This window comes from Hemiscyllium ocellatum, chromosome 43 (genome assembly GCF_020745735.1).
Source record: "Hemiscyllium ocellatum isolate sHemOce1 chromosome 43, sHemOce1.pat.X.cur, whole genome shotgun sequence".
Classification (NCBI taxonomy): Eukaryota; Metazoa; Chordata; class Chondrichthyes; order Orectolobiformes; family Hemiscylliidae; genus Hemiscyllium; species Hemiscyllium ocellatum.
Genome location: NC_083443.1, coordinates 25030920 through 25047703, shown reverse-complemented (window position 1 = coordinate 25047703; position 16784 = coordinate 25030920). Strand labels below are relative to the sequence as shown.

At 45.7% G+C, this 16784-nt stretch overlaps 1 protein-coding gene across 12 annotated transcripts in view; it reads right to left on the bottom strand.

Moving 5' to 3' along the window:
- The window catches only part of zmiz1a (zinc finger, MIZ-type containing 1a), a 438789-nt gene extending 422693 nt beyond the window's left edge, over positions 1-16096 (bottom strand). For 11 of the 12 annotated variants that reach the window (XM_060854361.1, XM_060854374.1, XM_060854365.1 and 8 more), the window contains exon 1: positions 15961-16096. The gene's annotated coding sequence lies outside the window, so the exon portion shown is untranslated. The remainder of the gene's footprint in view (positions 1-15960) is intronic. The other variant, XM_060854362.1, reaches the window with a different exon arrangement.
- Positions 16097-16784: the final 688 nt, after the last annotated feature.

The following is a 16784-nucleotide window of genomic DNA, read 5'->3' as shown; positions in this document are numbered from 1 at the left end:
AAAAGCTTCTGAGGGCAACATTCCAGATTTAACCTTAACATTTACAGAGCAGAAGTGCGCACTCACAGTGGGGTGGTCAACCCACCCAGGGTCATTACTGTCAACCCAAATCAGCCGTCACTATAAAGTGGGACACAATTCCAGTTAAAATAATAAATCCAACTCGGCTGATTCCAACTCACTGAGACTCCTGCAGCGTTTATGAGAACCGTCTCCAAGGACATCATAGTACATCTCACTTGTCAGCAGCGGCCTCCCATGTGCACAGTACAGTACATTTAATCTAATAGCCATTCAAAAATAGCACAGAACATCAATGTCTTCACAAGAGCAGCTCGGTAGTAAGTACAGCAGCTGGGTTTAAGGCACTGAGAGAAACCATACTCAGGCCCAGCAAGGAGCTACTGAACAGAGCCCGGCAACCAATGAGGGGAGGTGGAAGGGAAAAATAAATAAGCCGCCTGCTCATCCCAGCCATTCGAAGTGAGATGTTTGCACATTGTTCTTATTTGCAATGCCATTTAAACACAAGTACGCACAAACATCCAACCTCGACCACTTGTGTAAGAGAGTACCACTTGCTTGGAAACACCATCACTTCCAAGATCCCTTCTAAATCATCACTGTCCTAGACTGGAAATACGCTGCACCCCCTTCGCTGGCACAGCAGACAAAGTGCTGAAGCTCCCCCCCTGCCCTCCTCCATCCAACAGCACTGTGGGTGAACTGCCACCACATGGACTGTAATGGAGACAGGCAGGAGGCTGGGAGAACACAGCAAGGCAGGCAGCGTCAGGAGGGACAGGCAGGAGGCTGGGAGAACACAGCAAGGCAGGCAGCGTCAGGAGGGACAGGCAGGAGGCTGGGAGAACACAGCAAGGCAGGCAGTGTCAGGAGGGACAGGCAGGAGACTGGGAGAACACAGCAAGGCAGGCAGCATTGGGAGGTGCAGAAATCAATGTTTCAGGTGTAACTCTTCTTCAGGACTCCTGCCTGTCCCTCCTGATGCTGCCTGCCTTGCTGTGTTCTCCCAGCCTCCTGCCTGTCCCTCCTGACGCTGCCTGCCTTGCTGTGTTCTCCCAGCCTCCTGCTTGTCTACTTTGGATTCCAGCACCTGCAGTATTTTGGTCTCTAACCCCATGAACTGCAGCATTTCAAGATGGTAACTGACCATTAGCTTAAGGGTAGGTAATAAATACACAGACCTCACCAGCGATGTCCACACTCCCTGAATGAACAAAAAAAATGCATAGCACTTGACGTGCATCACTCCAAACACCGAGCATAAAACTACTATCACCTTTAATTACTCCACAAATATCAGCTTTTTTCCATTTGTTTCATTGTCACTTTTAAACCCCTCAGCTACACACAGCCAGGGGGACAAAAAAATCACCTCCATGGTTTAAAAAAAAATACAACTCTTATTTAAACAAGTTCAATACTAAACATACAACTAAATTTAACAGCTAAAAAGAACTCGATCAATATATATTTTAAACTCCTTAAATCATTAAACGTACACAATGTACAGATTTTACAAATTTCTATTGCTTTCTAAATCGCTTAGATTTCACTATTTCCACAATGCAGAACACCTATTGATTAAGTGACAAAGTGCAGTCACAATAAACTGTATATATACATACAAACATAAACATGCCAACTTAGAGCCATAAGAGATGTACAACACGGAAACAGACTCTTCAGTCCAACTCTCCACGCTGATCTCAACCCAATCTAGTCCCGCTTACCAGCACCCGGCCCATATCCCTTTAAACCCTTCCTATTCATATACCCATCCAGATGCCTTTTTAAATACTGTAACTGTACAGCCTCCACCACTTCCTCTGACAGCTCTTTCCACACACACATCACCCATTAGGTCCCTTTTAGATCTTTCCTCTCTCACTCGAGGTTACGCTGTCTAGTTCTGGACTCCCCCACCACAGGAAAAAGGCCTTGTCTATTTACCCTATCCACGCCCCTCAATTTTATTAACCTCTATAAAGGTCACCCCTCAGCCTCTGACGCTCCAGGGAAAACAGCCCCAGCCTGTTCAGCCTCTCGCTATAGCTCAAATCCTCCAACCCTGGCAAAATCTTTATAAACCTTTTCACGTTTCACAATATCTTTCCGATAGGAAGATCAGAATTGCACACAATATTCCAAAAGTGGTCTAACCAATGTCCTGCACAGCCGTAACATGACCTCCAAAATCCTATACTTAATGCTCTGACCAATAAAGGAAAGCATACCAAACGCCTTCTGCCATGGTGTTACACACAGGAATCACAAACAAATTCAATTTTCAGTTGGCATAGAGTTTGAAGGCAGTGATAACAATACAGAACACAGAATTCAATCCATGCTTTACAAATCATGAGGTCAATTCTTATTTTTATAGTTCGCCGTGTCCATGTGGAACTGTGGACATAAAATTGTCACACTGTTATTACAGCCTTTGAACAGAGGTGGCTCTGTCGTCCCTTCATTGTCAGGTTCAGTCTAACAGCAGAGACAGCCTGATGTGAGTGGGGGGGGATGGGGGGTGGTGGAGGGGGGTGAGGGGTAAGCTGACAGGGAATACAAGCGAATGCAAGGTTGTCAGTAAATGTGCCGATCTTGAGGACAGACAGATTCTCAAGGTCAGTGGGGGGGGGGGGGAACAACTTGGAATGGCTGGCTCTCATTGTCTTAATGTTCCTGATGTTTAAAGTGTTACAGAACATGCAAACCACAAAAGGTCAACCTCCCCAAGTCTGCGAAAAAAAACCCCAATGAACCATAAAAAGTGGCCCAATCAGAAGAGAAACAATAGATATCCCTCCATGCCTGTTTCACAAGGCAGACTTCCCTTTAAACATCGTGATACCCACTCTCAATAGAGGCTAAAATCCTAATTCCGTATTCCTATTAAATACTGAAAATGTGTTGCTGGAAAAGTGCAGCAGGTCAGGCAGCATCCAAGGAGCAGGAGAGTCGACGTTTCGGACCTGAGCCCTTCTTCAGGAATCATTGTCAGCTCTGATCTGCAGTCCTCACTTTCTCCTGGAAGATTTATATTAAATACCCATGTAACCCAGCCATGCCATAATTACTCTCTCCTACCAGGTATGGTGACACAACCCTCCCCCCCTCTAGAATCCTAGCCCCATTGGATTGAGAGATAAAACCATCACAAAGTGAACACTTGGGAGAATTGCAACGTAGCTGAAATGAAAATGACACAATGGCAAGCCTGGAGGTGGCAAAAATTTGGGTTTTTTTCCCCCCAGAAGGGGCATGCATTTAATCTATTTGTTTAAGGGTAACATGGGGCCAGTAGAGAAGGAAAAAAGTCATGGCTAAGGTGGATGAGTGAGCCCACGGTGGATTGAACACAGCATGAACAGAAACCAGGACGCTGCCAAACCAGCCAAATAAACAGCTTCACAAGGAGAAAGAAAAGGGTTCCGTTAAAAAGAAGCACCCTTTGCTTCAAGGCTCGATGTAATTTGACCAGAAGTCAATAAAGAATAGTTTAAACACTGTCGTTCCAGAGATTGCTCAATTAAAATCTTCACGTGTGCAGCCAACTCAACACAACATCAGACAAAAGTACATGGATGTTCCTGTGGTTAGGTTAAGCAGTGCAGGTGTATTTACAGCAGCTCCCATAATAACTATCATCTCCCAAAAACAAACACAAAAAAAAGAAGTGGGAGCTTTCTCTCTGCTCCCCCCCCACCAGCCTTCCAACCCAATCCGAGTTTCCCAAGACCGTAAACGGTTTCCCCGACCTCACCAAGTGCACAAGCTAATTCCTTTAAAAGCTGGTTGTATAGAAAACATATCCCCAGTCAAGCCTGGGGGAGTGGGGAGACAGAAGGGGGAAGGCAGAGCAAACCTGATCTTGAAGCCATTTCTGCAAATGCACACCCAGGCGGAGTGGGCAGCCGACATGGACTCTGTACCTGTTATAGACAATTGGTTCACTTTACAGCCATGGTCTACTCTCAACCCGAGACTGGTGCTACATTAAAACAAACAGGCTGTGTGAGGGGCATGCTCCCACAGCACTGGACAGTAAGGTAACCTTCCTCTTCCAAACAATGGGTCTTCCAAAAAAGTACTTTGTTGGAATTGTTTTTTTTTTACAAAAGGAAAGACATATGATCAAGACATTATCGTCGGTTTAATCTGGCCAAACTGTGGAACCTGCTACCTACACAGTGTCTCAGGGAAAGCAGTTCCTCACCCCAGCTCGACTCTGGGAATTTACACTTGTTTGTATTTCTTCCATCGCCTTCCCTTGAGGTTTATCACAGCCTTTTCTGCTCCTTCTCAGCCCTACCCACTCTTTACTGGGCTTCTTCAGTCATTAAAGCTGCTAAGTGTTTCACTCCCCCCACCCCACCCCCGTCATCAATAACTTAACCGGTCAGTACTGGACAGGACAAGTCGAGCCAGCTCTTTGGTCACGCCAATCCATCAAACAAGCAGTCAAACTGACCAACAAATGGATAAATCCAAACTGGATCTAAAGCATGTGACACAGCAATGGTCACAGTGACAGACACACACAACACACACACAACACACAACACACACACACTCAAATTAATGATATCTGTGTATTGTTCAGCTGGGGATAACAAGGCCATCTGAGATCTCAAGGAATAGCTGTGCTTTTTTTTCGCGAATTTCCGGAACTGTCCGTGTTCAGCGCACCGAGACCGACGGCACGACTGGCAAATGTTTAATGGCGACCAGCGAAAAAGGCTGGCGTCACGGAAGGACAAGGCCGTGTGTAAGCAGCAGGGAGGATCACTCCGGATGAGGACCTGTGTGCTGGGGAAGGCAGCAGGAAACCACTCCTGCGTTATTCCCCCACCCGGTCAACATTTGTCCATTCAAATCGAGAAATGGGAAACACCTAAAAACAAAAAGCTGAGTGAAGAGGAAAGGTTGGACTGCGAGTTGTGCCAAAAGTGAGCCCTTGGGTAGATCACTGTTGTTACCTCTGTTCAACTCCAAATTCCGAGTGTACAAACCACAAAAACAACGTCTGTGATTTTAAAGTCACTGGCTTGCTTTCTCTGGTCTACTCCTGCTGAAAATACAAAGGCAATCGCCAGAAATTGAGCAACTGAGCACCAGATCATTTTTTTTGCCCTCTTGCTCTCTGTTCCTGATGGTATCAATCTCCATTTGCAAGGTCTATTCCCCATGTGCAGTGGTCACCATCCTATACCGTACCCATCTCATCAGTAGCACCCAAGGAAGGAGGAAATATGAAAACAAACAGATCAGGTTATTCAACAAGATCATGGCTCATACTTCCAGCTCAATGCTACTTTCTGACATTATCCCCATACATTCACTCCTCTGCTATCTAAGACATTCTCTCTCACAGATACCCCATACAAAGAATAGAATAGATTCCCTACAGTGTGCAAACAGGCCATTCGGCCCAACAAGTCCACACCAACCCTCCAAAGAGGAACCCACCCAGACCCATTCCCCTGTTACTCTACATTTGCCCCTGACTAATGACCTACACACCCCTGAACACGATGTGTAATTTAGCGTGACTAATTCACCTAAACACCCACAGGCCGGAGAGTGAGAAATTCCAGATGATTCACAAAGCTCCGAGTGAGAAACTCTTTCCTTCCTCTATCCAAGTCCCAAACACCTGATGCCTCATTCGAACACAGTGACTCCCAGTAATACTCAACAATACGAACGAGACACTTGAAGGTAGAGGGACTCCCAGCTCATCCCTGAGCTCACTTACACCGCTGCCAGGAATCCGGCTCTGTAGGTCAGAGGTGAACCCTGGTCAATCTTCCTTCGGCACAATCCAGGGACACTCTGACCAGTGATGGTTTGTACCTACTGGCCAGACCAAGTTTCCCCGGAATGGGACACAGATCAAACCACTGTCTCCTTAAATTCCATGAACTCACAATTCATCCTTAACTGACATTCGGGGAGAAGATTTCTCAGCTCTTTCTTTTCTGCCTTTTGTCGTCAGGTCAGAATTGTTTACCCATCTGTCCAGGGGCTGAACTATAATTTAAAAAAAAAGAAATATTTGTGACGGGTCACTCACTGCAAAATATTCGTCATTTATTCAGCAGGTAACCATACTCCAAAAGGCACACTCCCTGTTAGGGTAAGGTCAGCCAAGGCCACAGGACTGTACCGATGGTGTCAGGGTCAGTGTTCCTGGGCGGAGTAAGTGGAAACCATGTCTGTGTGTGAGAGAGAGAGAGAGAGAAAGAGAGAGAGAGAGAGTGAGAGAGAGAGAGTGAGAGAGAGAGTGAGAGAGAGAGAGAGAGAGAGTGAGAGAGAGAGAGTGAGTGAGAGAGAGAGAGAGTGAGAGAGAGAGAGAGAGTGAGAGAGGGAGAGAGAGTGAGAGAGAATGAGAGAGAGAGAGTGAGAGAGAGAGAGTGAGTGAGGAGAGACCTTGGAGTGTGAAACGTCAATGATGATATTGCCTTTTGACACTCAAACGCCAAGCCTTGGACATTCAGAGCGTATCAGCAAAGCAAGATAACGAATGGCCACAATGAGAAAGGAAAACTACTGGTTTGGAAGCACATGTTTACAGAGAAAGGGGAGAGAAGAACTCTCTCCCGCAAAAGTGATGCCCAGGCTAGTGACGCATTTTAAAAACGGAGACCAATCGATTCTTTTTAAACCAAAGACACAAAAGGGGTAAGACGATAGCAGGAATGGGACAGCACACCAAACAGGATCTCAGGGACTGGAGGCCTGTTCCTGTTCCTCTTGGGAGGAGCAGAAAAACCACTGGAGGAGAGATGGATCAAAAACAGTTCAACTCCCTCTCCGCTCCCCCTCCCCTCTCCCAATCACCTTTTTCACTCCCACCCAAGCCCCAAGGTACACATTTCGCTTACTCATATATTGCCTACAATAATCGGCTTTCCTGCTAATGCTGCTGCTTAAGACCCTCTTCAGAACCTTGGGATAGCCCCTCCTTTCTGATACGCCTTCACCTCATGTGGTGAAAGCTCAAGCAGATGGCAGTCCTCCGCCAGCAACATTACAGGCGTGGGTGGGATCAAGTCAGACAGTTGGGAAGGAAGCAGAAACTGACCCCTTGTCCCTCTGATCAACAATGTCTCAGATACAGTGCAGGAAGTGTCAGGATGTACCTTGATCAACTCAAAATGCAGACCATGTTGGCATCTGGGTTTATTTGCCATTTACAGAGCTCCCAAGGAGGGGAAAAACCCAAAGGAAAAGCCTGAAACTACAATCATTTGATCACAGAAGAGACAGAGATGTGTGTACATCTCTTTCATCATGCTCTCTCTGTCAGGGAGTAGGCAGTGGTGACCTTAAGACGCCAGAGTCCGAAATAAAGAGCTCACCTTCACAAACACGGATGCACACGGAACTCCAGACACTTCATGACCAGGTGCTCGATTCAGTGACTCGACCTCATTCCTCTGGTCAGCAATGAATGCAGAACTCGACTATACCTTCAGCACATACTGCTGCCTTCTATTTACTAGTCAGCATCATGAAATGGTTAAACTACCGAAGCTAAAAATCACACAAGACCAGGGTACAGCCCAACAGGTTTATTTGGAAGCACTAGCTTTCAGAGCACCGCTCTTTGATCAGGTAACTAGTTATCTGATGAAGGAGCAGCGGTCTGAAGGCCAGGACCTCCAAATATACCTGTTGGACTATAACCTGGTGTTGCGTGATTTTTAAATTTTATCCACCCCGGTCCAATACCAGCACCTCCATATCTAAACACATGGGAAGGTTAAACGTGAACATATAAAATTGACGCGTGTTGCAGCACATGAGGAGGCTGTTCAGCCCATCAACATGTTGTCAAAGCAATTCAGCCATTTCCACCCCCTTGCAAACTTTCTCACTTTAAAACGGTTTTTTTTAAATTAAATTCCCTTTTGAAAACCGTGATCGAATTTCCAGCAGTGTATCCCAGATCCTTGCCTCTCACCAGCTGACAAGGTCTTAAAGTACCACAAGGGATGAACTCGGATTTCTCCAGTTTCCTCATCTCCCCTCCCCCCACCTTGTCTCAGTCGGTTCCTTCAACTCAGCACCACCTTCCTAACCTGCAATCTTCTTCCTGACCTCTCCGCCCCCCACCCCACTCCGGCCTATCACCCTCACCTTGACCTCCTTCCACCTATCACATCTCCATCACCCCTCCCCCAAGTTCCTCCTCCCTACCTTTTATCTTAGCCTGCCTGGCACACTCTTCTCATTCCTGATGAAGGGCTTATGCCCGAAACGTCGAATTTCCTATTCCTTGGATGCTGCCTAACCTGCTGTGCTTTAACCAGCAACACATTTTCAACAAAGGTCTTAAAGTAAGAGAGCCGAGAGCCGTGTGCGGAATCTCCTACATCGGTGTCCTCGGATTCTCAACTCTTACATAATGGAAACAGTTTTTTCCTCACTATCAACTCCTGATAGAGCAGAGCTGGATACTCAGGGTCACCAGCAGAAATAGGGCTGGTGCATTTTTCACCTGATCTCCCCAGTTAAATGGAAAGAACCTCTGTTGAGCAACATCTGTAGAAATGCCATCTGCTCCTCCACCGTCTCACATGGCCTCTACTCGAGATGTGTTTGTCTTACAAAAGACATGATCCATTCCCAGTGACGGCAATGGCCATCTGATGCCTGGTCCGCTTGTGAATGTGTCACTCACAGTCAATCAGACCAGTTTTGTTGGTTGCAAATCTGATAAACAGATATAAACAACTCAGGGGTCACCTAGAAAGAAGAGCTTAGGCCTCACAGCGCCAGGGACAACAGGCCCGATTCCACCCCGAACCTGTGAAATCTGTGTGGAATTTGCACGTTCTCCCCACGTCATTGTGGGTTTTCTCCAGGTGCTCCGGTTCCCTCCAAAAGGGATGAACAGATTAGGGTGGTTTGGCCCTGCTAAATTGCCCCTCGGGGTTTAGGGATGCGCAGATTAGGTGGATTAGCCACAGAAAATGCTGGGTTATGGGGACAGGGTCAGGGGTTGGTCTGGGTAGGAGAGTCGGAGCAGACTCAGTGGACCGAATGGCCTCACCGTGTCGGTAACGCTGGACCGAGATACCCGGGTTTAAGTCCCACCTGCTCCAGAGGTGTGTACAAACACCTCTGAACAGGTTGATTGGATTCTACGATAAGAATTTACACTTCTGGCAATTTCTCTGTCTCTAAATGCAAAATGCTTGTCAACCAGAGACCATACAAGGAAGAGAAGCCTGGGTATAAAACACTTGATGTGAAACATACCAATGTAAAAAGTCTACATAAAACCCAACTGAGGCAAGAAAGGAAATGTACGTTTATGTTAAAGTACATCTTGGCAATGCCTTCTGTTAAACTCGTAATCTATATTTTATTGGAAAATCCAAGTAACGCACGGAGTTATTCAGAATCTTCACCGCAGTCCTTTACATTTTCCAACTGGACCAGACATCATGAACTAAAGATCATGTGGGTGCTGACTGGTTATAGCTGCCTCTCCCCTTTCCTCTCAAGTGCACTCCACTGTTTCACACTGCTATCAATTAGGACTGGAAGAGTTTAAATAAAAGCACAAAAACATTGCTCCTTGTAATGGAATATAAAACTATCTTGAAGTGACTAACAAAGGCTGCAAAACATCTCAGGGCTCATTACATACCAAATCGATTTGAGAAACTTTGTTTTCTTGCAGATACATAATCATCTTAACCTCTCAAGATGCCGAAAAATAAAAATCACAAACACCTTCTCAAGTACGGTGGATCTACACACCGTCTGTCAACGGTGCTGTGAAAGTCGCTCTCGATGGACAAATGGGTTTTCATGAAATTCAATCTGACTCAAGGAGACCCATGCAATCAGATACTCCTGCATGGTGTTTTTGGTCATGACTATTCAGCTCCTTATGACCAATGAAGAAAAGTGCAGGCTCTTTGAAAATGCCAATTAGCTTCTCGACATACAAAGAGGAAGTGTCCAACTATTAATATGCAGTGATCTGTCAACTGGCATTTTGATGGAAATGAAAGAGATCAGAGGCCAGCAGTCTGCAACATGGCAAGCTGAGAGAGGAAGCTTCCTGGCAAGCTGTCATTGCCCTGCACAATACAGGAACAACTTTCTGCTCCATTAATACCACAACTCAGATTCCAGATAAATGCCTCATGAGGCATATACAGAAATCCCTACAGTGTGGAAGCAGGTCGTATGGCTCGTATTCCACCCAGACCCACCGACCCTACACCATCTCTGTAACCTTGCATTTCTCATGGCTAATTCAACAGCCCTAGATATCCTTGAACATTAAGATGGACAATGGACCTAACCTGCACATCATTGGGTAGAGGGAGAAAACCCACATAGACAGGGGGGAGAACACGTCAGCTCCATACAGACAGAGTCACCCGAGTGTGGAATCAAACCTTGATGCCGTGAGGCAGCAATGTGAACCACTGAGCCACTGTGCCACCCACTTGGCACTTAGCCCCGACATCTGCTAATGTTTCAGATTTGGTTATTTTCAGGAAACATCAGTTGCTGCACCTTTGGGTACGGAAAAGTTTAAAACATTGACAATTCCCCATTGAGGAGGTCCGTTGGGGGGTACGGAGGGGCCCAGCATTTTACCAAGACTGTTGCGTTGGATGTTCTGCTAAGTTCCAGGCAGCAGTCAGGCGGGCTGGGACAACCCGGTGCGATTGAAAGGCAGGAAAAGTAGCTTGATCAAAAAAGAAAGAATCTCAGACCGAATTGAGACTCAACCTGGAGATGGCAGATTAAAACCAGGAAAACAGCTACAGCACTGAGCAGAAATAAAGTCATCCCCCACTCTTCACAGTCAATGGCTTCCATGTTGCTATAAATCAACAGCTTACACATTTCAAAAGGATTTGCTCAAGAATACTGCTGGATTCTAAAGGCAATTTTTTCACCTGTTCCCTGTTTCTCTTGTCGTGGAAGTTTTTGGATCTGATCTTGTCTGCACCCTTCTCGTCCAGGGGAGAGTGCTTGGATGTGTGACCAACCTGTTGACAAGACCGAATGGAACCAATTCCAATTGAATCCAAGCCTGTGCTTTCACTGTGTAACCACATCATCCAAAAATTCAGGAGAAACCAGTAACTGATCATTCTCTCACGTACAGATGTTTATCTGTGGATCGCACTGAAAAAAAAATCAGATGTCTGCAGGTTCAGGGACCCACAAGAAGTGCGAGCCCATAATCTAGATTGACAGGCCAGTGCAGTTCTGAAGAGTTATTGGAAGGGGCCACCTTTCAGGTCACATGTCAAACAGAAAGCCTGCCTGTTCTCTCAGGAGGATGGACAACATCCGTTGCAATAATTTATGGAAAGCAAGGGTTTTATTCCCAATGTTCCGGTCAATATGTATCCCTCCTTTAACTTTATTAAAAGGGACATTAGACATGTGCTGATGACCAGTTATTGGTTGAACCTTGCTATGCCCATATAGGTACGAAAGGACATGCAGCAGCCAGTGACCAGAGTTGAAAAAGTACGACAGTGTGCCCTGACGTGATGAAAGGCAGGACAGAAATCCAAACCTTTCTTTTGTAACAAACTCAGAAGCCAAACAACCACCAAGCTAAAATCAACACATGCCTGGACAAAAAGTTGGGAACGTAACTGAACTCAATGGCACATCACATGATCCAGCTACCCACTAAGGTACAGGAAGCAAAGTGAGAGCAGCTTGAATTACAGTGTTACACATATCATCATCATTGGACAATACTTATAATGTTGTGCAATTCAACATCATTGGATCATACTTCATGCCAAAAATCTTATTATCTTTCCAAGCTGTCGTCCATTTCACCCAGATAGCTCCCGGAATTTGTTTATTAAATTCAAAACTTCACAAGCTGCCTTCTTGGAATTTGAACTCTCACCTGCAGAACATTAGCTTGGGGTTCTGTATTACTAGCCCAGTATCATGACCATTATCATCACTTCCCCCCCAATATCTCCTATTAGTCTAGCAATCAACATATCAGAAGACATTACTTCAGTCCATGGTAACACATATGCAACTATCATGAGGCTGAAGCTGAAAATGTGTTGCTGGAAAAGCGCAGCAGGTCAGGCAGCATCCAAGGAACAGGAGAATCGACGTTTCGGGGATTCCTGAAGAAGGGCTTATGCCTGAAACTTCAAATCTCCTGTTCCTTGGATGCTGCCTGACCTGCTGCGCTTTTCCAGCAACACATTTTCGGCTCTGATCTCCAGCATCTGCAGACCTCACTTTCTCCTCCATCATGGGGCTGAAATCAGTTCTGAAGAGGTCACCACTGGAACAAAGACATTCACACTTTGCTTTCTGTACACAGATGCTGTCAGGCTTGCTGAGTTTTTTCCAGCAACTTGTGTTTTTGTTTCTGATGTCCAGTATCAACAGCTTCCCCCCTACCCCCCTCAGTCATTTCACTGGTCAATTTCTCAACAAAAGACTGGTGGGGGAAGAAATACCTTGAATCTGTAAACAGTATTCTCCAACATACCAGATGGTCAGAGGATAAATTACAGGCATCTTTATGTCAGCCCTTCGTCAGGTTAGATCTGAAGTGAATGCTCATGATTTCACTACTTGTGTACACATTGACCCCAAAACAACTTGGAATACCACAGACATCTGTACCTGATCTGCAGCCATCTGTCGTTGCCCTGTATTTTCAGAAACAGGTTTTGCTATTCCAACATTCGCCATTCATTATAATCGGACAAATGGCCATATCATTCACAAGTCACATGTGGACCCTGATATTTCCAGGACCTGCCCATTTGCTAATGAGATACCATTCCATGTTAGATCATCTCTCCATTCACTGTCATCCACTTATCATCACTATCCTGTGACTAGCCACATCGTGGTCAGTCACCATCCATAACAGACAAGAGCAACGTCACCTGTAACAGAGCACAGACCCATTCGTACCTCAGAAAAGTAACCAACAAAATCAAAGACTCTATTATACTGTCTTCCATTGGGCAGGAGAGCTTAACGTTTGAATACACTTATGATGGGAGTCAAAATCAGCTTTTTCATTGTTGTCATCAGAATTTTGAACAGACCTCTCAAGTGTTAATGTTGATCTCTCTCTCTGCAGCTGTGCCCTGCCCTCTGTTCCGCTACCCTGATGATACAAATCTCCCTGCACAACACACAAAACAACACTTTCCACTGTACGTCGGTACAGTGGATAAATATATGGACAGAAGTGGAATAGTGAAGGATAGATGGACTTCAAATTGTTGCCACCAACATGTGGAACCATCATGGGCTGAAGGGCCTGTACTGTGCTGTAATTTCCTACATGTGACAACAATAAATCCATCCATAGCTTCTCATTCCTGATGATTTACTCATTTACAGCACAGAAATAGGCCATTCGGCCCAACTTATCTATTCTGGTAATCATCTTCCACACAAGTCTCCTTCTCCAAAGATGGGCAGGTCAGGGTGAATTGGCCATGCTAAATTGCCCGTAGTGTTAGCTGCATTAGTCAGAGGGAAATGGATCTGGGTGGGTTACTCTTCGGAGGGTCGGTGTGGACTGGTTGGGCCGAAGGGCCTGTTTCCACACTGTAGGGAATCTAATCTAATCAATCTAGCCTTCACATCAGCTCTGAAGAAGAGTCATCTTGACTTGAAACATTAGCTTGCTCTCTCTCCACAGATGCTGCCTGACCTGCTGTGATTTCCAGCTTTCTATTTCCAGTAGAAATTCCAGCATCTGCATTAATTTACTCCGACTTAATCTAATCCTGTCAACATATCTTTCCACCAACTATTTCCATTCTCTGATCATTGGAACGAACCGACTGACTGATTGCTAGACACTGCGTACCTGGAAAATGCTCAGAAAGCCCATTTGTGGTTTCAGTCCAGGACCACACTGAATTCCCAACTACTGTGCAGGATTTTTCAGTTACTCATAGTGCAATAAAAACCTATTTTAGAAACTTAAGTTTTGCTTTTGAATAACAGCCTGTGTTCAAATACAAACCCCAGATATGCTCCCCCTCCATCACAGTCCTGTCATAGATGTAAAGCATTGTAAATACCTTCATCATATGGGACGGTACGGTACAGCTTATAATCCTGAGCCTTGCATTGTGAAATTACACAACAGTTTGGAGTAAGTCACTCTTCATGTTGCACACTTATGTCGGAGACACGGATTCACACACGCTTTCCCGCAGATTTCAGTGGCATGGAGTGTCTTTTGTTTAACATTCGGCGTTTCAACATTCACGATTTGTGTAGTGTTGAGGTCAAAGCAGAACTTCCAATGCCAGTACTTACGTACCCAATCAGGGCAGCTCAGATGATGGGTACGGTTAAAAGGAACAACACCTTTCAACCACTACATTTCTGCTACCCCAGTGCTTGCTCAACCCAGGCACGCTGTAGTCTACATCGTTTCACAATGATCCCTATTCAGAACTCGACTGGACAGTTCACACACACACACACACACACAAAAACACAGGCAGCGCCCAGAAAATACCCAGGGTCATACAAACTACCCTCGCCTTCTCTCTCTCCCCCCCCCCCCAACAATCTCTCAGGAAAGCTTTGAACGAGCATTTGTTAAACCTGCCAAGTTAAATCCTTCTCTCGCATGTCACTGGATTCAAAATGCAGTCAGTCAATCAGCACATCAGGTTCAGAGAGGCCTGGAGTAGTAAGGTTTCTCTTGACACTTAATATTCATTTCGATGTTGGGACACTGCACAATCGCCCCAAACCAAAGAGGAAATTAGAAAGTCAACAATAATCTCAGAAACTCAATCGTCTTCTCTTTTGTAAAGAAAAACAACAAAAAAGTACCCTATACAATAACAGTCTCAAATTAATGGGTAAACTCATTTTTTTAGTAAATGATACACAGCTAACACCAAAACGCTTAAGACACAATGGTTTCAAAACTAAACGCAGAGGTGTGCTACTACAAAACAATTTCCTAGATCATCTTTCTTTTCAGATCTGGGTTTGGTGTTTTCGTCCTAATCAGGCTATTTTGATTTACCTCATCCCATTCTTAAGATTTTGCATTTTTCTTTCCCCCCCCCCCGGTAGCAAATTGACAGCAAAAATAATGGCCTGGCTCTCCACTTTCCCCTTTTCAACAGTCAACCGCAAAATATCCCCTCCCCTTTTCATGCTCACAATGGTTAGAAAGCAGAACTGGCCAATTTTAATGTGCCTCCTCTCTCTTTCTCTCGCCCTGCGTTAACTGCCATTGCTTCCTGGACACATACCCAGGGGGGGCTCGTTCCTTCTGCTGTATAGAGGCCCTGGTGTTGTATCCACTAGCTGTCCTGTCTACAGACGAGCAAGGGGTGGGGGGGGGAGACACAGAGTGAGAGAAACCACGCTCCCTTTCCATGATATTCCCCCCCCCACTCAAAGCAAGGTTTAACTCGCCAACTATCAGATACCAACCGTATTCCCGAGATTTTCCACTCTCCCTCCCACACACAAAGTGGCTTAAACCCAGATCAAACACTTTTATTTAGCCCTTTCGCTTCACTCTCCCCAGCGCTGGGGAGGGACTTAACGAAGGAAAACATCACACCGAATTCTCTCTCTCTCTCTTGTCCCTCACCGTGCCAACAAGAAGGGGGGGGGGGGGGGGGGGGGGGGGGGGAAACCAGCCAGGAATCCAGCGTGAAAGTATACAGCTATCAACAAACCCAACCACTGCAAAAAAATATATATATAAAAGGGATAGGAAGGAGAGGGTGGGGGGATTAAAACACACATACATACCGACTCCCTAACCGGTCTGTCTATCTGCTACCCCATTGTTTCATTTCAGACCCCCACTTACAGGAAGCAACCGCTCCTCGGGTCCAGAAGAGACAAAAAAGGTATGAAATCCCAAGAAATTGACATGGAACTTACTTACGGAATGAAACAGCCCGGAACGAGAAATTCCCTTGCGCAGGCCTCTTTATTTCTCAGCTTCGTTTGTCCCCAGTTTTTTTTTAGCAAAAGGAGAGAGAGAGAGAAACCGACTGTGTGTTAGTGCGTGAGTCAGTGAATCAACTAGCATACAGGGGAGCAAGTTGAAGTGTCAAATTACACTGGCTAGTCTATTACCAAAGGGCCATACTTGGGGGATGTTAGGAAAACATGTCCCAGATCTCCAGCACACACCGCCCAGGCGCTGGGAAGAGGAGTCAGGAACTGTGCATTATCACACACACACACACACACACACACTCCTGTCCCTCAGTCAGACAGACAGGGCGATGTGGAATACAACACAATAATAAATAACGCCCCACCGACAGTGCTCCGGAGTCTTTCACCAGGGCTTCGAATGGAGGCGGCGGGATTGCAATTCAGCAACATGGAATAACCCGATGGATTTTCTTATTCATTAAAAAAAATCCCCAAGTTATTCCAGACTGCATGGTCACAGAGGAGAGGGGGGGGGGGTGTGGGAAAAGGTGGAGGGGGCGGTTTTATTTTCCAAATGTTGGCAGGGTGTATAAGCACACAGTCCTGGGGTTTTTTTTTGACTCAGGGTGGGGTGGGGAGAGGAAGGTGCGGACTTCCTCGGGATAGTGTGCTCCAGCAATTAGCCCTGATCCGTCTTTTACAAACTGCTCTCTCTCTCTCTCTGTCTCTCTCATGGAAAGCCTCTGAATAACAAAGACATGTTTGAGAGCAAGACTGGTGCGTGACGTCAAGGAACAATGATAGTGCCAGCAAAAATACTG